Below are 6134 nucleotides of genomic sequence, written 5' to 3' on the forward strand. Positions count from 1 at the left end.
GGGAAGGAAGCAAACAGGGCTAAAACATGTGATACGTATGACCCACCACATGCATTGGCCTCCCCTCAGGCAGGGGACTTATAGGCCCTTCTGCCAGTTGGTGTCGGCAGCAACAAGGGCTGGGTTTAATGTCTAGGGGAGGAGAGCAGCAGAGATGGAGGAGGAGAGAGAGAGTCCCAAGAGAGGAAGCAGCTGGAGGGAAGCAAGGAGTGCAGCATGCAAACCAACCAGCTGAGGGTCACAGGAGTCCTGAAGGGCCTATAGCTGCAGGTCCCATGGTGTAATGGTCAGCCCTCAGGACTCTGAATCCTGCAATCTGAGTTCAAATCCCAGTGGGACCTCCTGGTGCTGTGTTGGTTTGCTGTAAAGCCTTGGAGCTCAATGTGCTTGATTTCCTTGTTCCTAGGTGCACCAGAGTGAGGTTTTTCCTTCCTGCTGGGTGACTGGTGCCCACTAGAGCTAGGTCTTTGGTCTGGCTGGTTCAATAGGTTGGGACCCTAGACTTTAAGTCTGGCAAGAGATTCATGAGGGTTGACCTGATGGTTGTGTTTCTTACTGCTTCACCTGATGCCCACAATTTGGTCCTTGTACCTGCAGCTGCCACGCTCTTCCTTCTGTCCATATGGCATTTAAGGGGAGCAGTAACAGGGCCAGGCTTAATAGTCAGGGAAAGGCAGGAGAGAGAGAGAGTCCCAGGCTGAAGGCCAGCACACCTTTCCTTCTCTGGGTCCTAGAGCAGAGGCGGCTGTTGCTGATAGCTCTAAGGGAAGGCTTAAATGCCACAGAGCAACCAAGGGCAGGGCAAGAGGAGGGGAGGGCCATGCCCATGTGTGAATTCAGATAGTAGTTGATATCCCGGCTACATACACATAAAAGTGTGCAGATATTATGTTGCTGAATATGATAAATGTTAGACTATTAAAGAGCACATATTTACATAAATTATACCCAGAAATTGCTGATATCAATATTAACTTGCAAATTTCCCTGTATAAGCAGACATCCATAGAAATATCAATATTTGGCCTTAAAGGAAGTATGAGGCTTCCCTTTAGTGCAAATAAAGGAGAAATATTGTCATGTTTTACATAAATTTTCACCTTACAGATAACTTACATGTTTCTCACTGTCCTGAGTTCCATGGGACACGGGGAAGCTCTAGGAGATGTCTCCCCTGGTGATCATGTATTACCTGGATCCAAATGCTGGGGGAAGCCAGACCCAACCTGCAGTCAAGAATACCAATTCCTAGAAGCTCCCTCCTATAGAGAACTCAACTGAGGGGTCGTGAAGAAGCTGGATGTTAGGTAATTTTGGCTGAGTGCTTAATGCGATGGATCAGAAATTCATTGGGGTGTCCCCACACAGGTGGAAATGCTGCTGACTATGAAACATCATGTCTCTTTTGGTTTTAGTGCTATAATATTAGTGGCCAAACATGGTACTCACAAACATCCTCTCTCTCTCTCTCTCACACACACACACACACACACACACACACACACACACACACTCACACACACTTTTCAAGAAAATCCTTGCAAGAAGTAAAAAATGCTTGCTGGATCTCACTGCTCTGCTTAATAGTATCCGAACACAAGCTGAACTTGTCAGGCATAGGTGGGGGCTGGCAGGGAGTGGGGTGTGGGATGGTTTCAATGACACAGACAGGCTCTAGTGACAAAGTTCTAGAATGTGTGGGAGTGTAAAGCTCGTTAGTCAATGTTACACTCCCCTCCCAGCTGACATTGTCTGTCTACGAGAGGTGCAAATCTCATCTCTAATATGGCACATTCTGCTGAACTTGAGAAGTACCTTCACTTATGCTCCGTGAGGTTTGATCTCTGTTTTGTGCACTGTGTTTGTGAATGAAAATTATAGACTACCATATTCAAGAAAAAATGCATCAACACATGGGATTGCTCGAACCACCAACAGAGAAATGCCACTGAGTGGAAGGTAATGACGTTCCTCTTTACTAGATAGGGACTTGCTACAGAGATTGCTTACACACACACACACACACACACACACACGTGTTCAGCATTAGATCTTTTAATGCTCTACCAGGAGTTCATTTACATGAGGTATTTTACACACAGCGCCACCTTGTGGCTGATTAATGGGATGCTAAACTCTAGTATACTAAAGGGTGCACTGCAGGGCCTCCAAGCTATTTGCCTATCATCCTTCTCTGGCTTCTGTCCAAAACCCCGGCAGAGCAACGAGACACGCATTTGTAGACTCCCACTCACAGCCCAGTCAGATCGTAGATTCTATAGCCTGGAGAGTTTGTTTTCTTCATTCGGGGGTCTTCTCCTCTCCCTGCATAGCCAGCAGTAATGCTTGATGGTCCTAACACACATGCCCCAATCTCTAGTCAGAAGAGACCTGACTAGAAGTGTGGAGAATATTTGCCCACCTAGAGCAGGGGCAGTTGTAGTGATATGATATAGATGAATGATAGAAGGATTAGAAAACACAACTTTTAGGGATAGACTAAAGGAGCTCAATCTATTTAGCTTAAGACAGAGAAGGTTAAGGGGTGACTTGATCCCAATCTATAAAAAATATCTAAGTGGGGAACAAATATTTAATACTGGGCTCCTCACTCTAGCAGAGAAAGGTTTAACATGATCCAATGGCTGGAAGTTGAAGCTAGACTAATCCAGACAGGTGATAAGGTGTATATTTTTAACCACGAGAGTAACTAACCATTGGGACAACTTACCAAGGGTCGTGGTGGATTCTCTATCTCTGACCATTCTTAAATTGAGGTTGGATGTTTTGCTAAAAGATCTGCTTGAAGAGTTATTCTGGGGATGTTCAATGGCCAATGTTATACAGGAGGTCAGACTACATGATTATAACTGTCTCTTCTGGTCTTGGAACCTAGAATGCTAACTGCTTAAGTCTCTTAGTGTCTCATGAGAAGAGCGCTCATATCAAGACTTCAGATTGAGCTTTTGGTTCCAAGCTATAGACAGAGGAACTACAAAGCAGAAATGAATAGTAAGGTCCCTTAGTGCTTATGCTGATGTGCACAGACAAAGTGTGAAGGAATAGTTGCAAATGTTTTTGCTCCATGGGCAATGATGAATTAATCGACAACCTGAAAACATTGAATGAGTGTCACTGTCGGTGCACTGAATCACAGATATGTGAAATTGCTTCCTCTCTTGGATCGCAATTTCAAGGTTTATGAAGGCAGTTTGTGTCTGCAAACTAAACCTGTGGATTGTGTCAAACTTGAAGAAGAAACATCAGAATTTATTGCAACTGAGATAATAAATGTTCTGAATAAGTATGGAAGCAGATAATACAAAGGCAAACTTTGGTGGTTGATACAGACATCGAAGAGAACATTGGCACACCAAAATGAAGATGAGCTTAAAAAGGGAAGTGATAGGCCTTGGATGTCCAGCTCACATCATGCACAAGTATACTGAATTACAGAGGATACTATCCTGGTAGACACTGAGAGCATTCTAATTAACATTTTTGGATATTTTCATATATTCACTGTGTGGAAAGACTGCAAAGTTTTTATGAGTATGGGGGATGAGAATATTGGAATATACTGGGATATATATCTGTTCAAAGATTATTACAACAAAATGTAATATGGCCTGAAAATTCTTAGCATGCGTAGAGGACAACTTTCTGATTCATAAAGTTGAGGAAACAACCAGGGGGTTATCCATTTTGGATCTTGTTTTGACTAACAGGGGTAAATTAGTTGGGAATGTGACGGTGGTGGGGAACTTGGGAGAGAAGTGATCATGATCTGATAGAATTCAAGATCCCGTGGAAAGGACATGAGAACAGCAAAACAAGAGCGCTGGACTTCAGACAGTCAGATTTCAACCAACTCAGAGAAATTGTAGGCAAAGTTATCTGCAGATTTGATCAGTATGCTCTCTATTCCTACATCCAGGTAATTAATGAAAATATTCAACAACATCAGGCCAAGAAGAGGAAGTTAGACTAGATGACTTTTGTGGGCCTGTCTAAGCCTATGATTCTACCATTCTATGACCACCTCTGCTCACATTTTCCTATATCTTTCTAGAAAATGCAAGAGACCTCCATCAGTAATTAATACATTGTTAAGGGAAAGGCTTCTCTGCAGAGGAGCACTGGAAAAAAAAAATCAAACCATGAGCCTGGAGTTGATGAAAAGGCTGCTGTGACTGGCATTGGCAAGGTGGTTGCTTGGACTGCAATTGCTGCAACACAAAAGCCTGAGCCACATGTCCTTGTGATTCGCTGGAGATGTCTGCACACAGAGACCCTGGTAGTGCAATCTCAGTAGGTTTTGCAGGAAATGGAGTTACTCTCCTTTCAACTTCCTTTAATTATCATTGATTAAAAATGAAGCAGTTAGAAGAAAAGTTCCAGAGAGTGGCAATGGGGCTAATCTGGCCAAGGCCCTATTAGTGTAAGCAGAGTCAGGATGAGCTCTACCCTGACATCTGGTGGTGAATTATGGTGAGTGTGGAAAAGAACTCCAGGGGCTAATCTTTTTTGCATAGGCACACCCACTCGCCTGGCATGAAACAACAGCAACTGAAAGTGGTTACTTTGGCTGGTGTGGGATCCCCAGTTTCTCTGTTATTGGGGCAGGAAGAATAAAGTTTTGTTACCCTGATTCTGTGAATCAAGGCCAGTGGAACTGTTGTATGACAGAAGGACTGAGTGAGTCCTTCACCATTACCTAAGTAGCAATTGCTTGACAAGGGGCATGGGTTACAAAACCCAGTGAATTGAGAGAGGATGGGGACAGGTATTTGTACCTGATGGTATGGGTCCCCTCTGAGGGTTTGAAACACCAATTGCACCACCTCCTCTCTCCACTGTTGAATGTCAGAGCTAACTTTGATTCCATTAGGAGTCTAATTACAGGCTGCTGAGCTGAATTCACTTTGGGCCAGTGGTGCACCAGCACTGGGGCTCCCCTACTATATGAGCTGAAATCACTAAGAGCTGAAATCACAAAAGAGCTAAAGTTAGTAAGAGCTGAGATCACTGAGTGCTGTGTTAACTAGTGGGGGAGCCTGAAGTTATATTGCTCAGCAGCTGGCGGAGCAATTTGTGGGGGCGACTGGAGGAGCAGCGAGCGGTGTGGAGCCTTGCGGGGCTGGTTGGAGTGGCCCAAGGAACGGCGAGCGGAGCTGTTTGCGGGGATGGCTGGAACGGCTCGCAGGTCGGTGAGCGATGCGGAGTGGAGCGGAGCAGCTTGTAGAGCGGAGCTGTGCGTGGGATGGCAGGAAAGTGGACTGGCTCGTGGTAAAGGCTGCGGCGGAACCCCCACGGGGAAACAGACGGCTGGCCAGCCTCGGGTCACGTAAGGTGCCCCTTAACACCCTGTGTGCCCCCCCCCTTTTACTCTGGGGCTGCACTGACCAGGGGCAGAGACTTTGGGGGTTGTTGGACTTTTGGGACTTTGGGTGGTTGCTGGACCCAAGAGACTTTGGGGGTGTTGGACTTTGGGGACTCTGGGTGATTTTTGGGTTGCTGGATTCAAGAACCAAAGGGAAAGGACACAGCCCAATTTGCTGGGGTGGGTTTTGCTCATGGTTTGTGTTATGAATCCTGTTTGTGGTGTTTTTCCAATTTTATGCTGATGTCATTTATCTCATGTTATTAAACATTTTCTGCTACACTCAGACTCCGTGCTTGCGAGAGGGGAAGTATTGCCTCTTAGAGGTACCCAGAGGGGTGGTATGTAATTGTCCCAGGTCACTGGGTGGGGGCTCGAGCCGGTTTTGCATTGAGTTATTGAAACGGAACCCCTAGATACAGAACCCGGCCCTTGTTGCTGCTAACTTAGATGGGCAGAAGGGTTACATTAGTATATAGTTTGTTAGCTTGAGATAGAATTTTGGGTTTGACTTTTGATACTCTTATATCCTAATGTGTAAACAAGGAACAAAGAAACTAATATCATGGTTGGAAGGGACCTCAGGAGGTCATGTAGTCCAACCCCCTGCTCAAAGCAGGATCAATCCCCATTTTTTTTTGCCCCAAATCCTAAATGGCCCCTTCAATGAGTGAGCTAACAACCCTGGGTTTAGCAGGCCAATGCTCAAAGCACTGAGCTATGTGAACAAAGACACTGTATGTTGCTTCTG

At 45.3% G+C, this 6134-nt stretch overlaps 1 non-coding gene across 1 annotated transcript; it reads left to right on the forward strand.

The window, feature by feature from the left end:
• Positions 1-269: 269 nt before the first annotated feature.
• TRNAQ-CUG lies at positions 270-341 on the forward strand. The gene has a single exon. It is a non-coding gene; the product is annotated as a tRNA-Gln (tRNA).
• The last annotated feature ends 5793 nt before the right edge of the window (positions 342-6134 follow it).

Source organism: Terrapene carolina, unplaced genomic scaffold (assembly GCF_002925995.2).
Source record: "Terrapene carolina triunguis isolate 2854851 unplaced genomic scaffold, T_m_triunguis-2.0 Scaffold786, whole genome shotgun sequence".
Lineage (NCBI taxonomy): Eukaryota > Metazoa > Chordata > Testudines > Emydidae > Terrapene > Terrapene triunguis.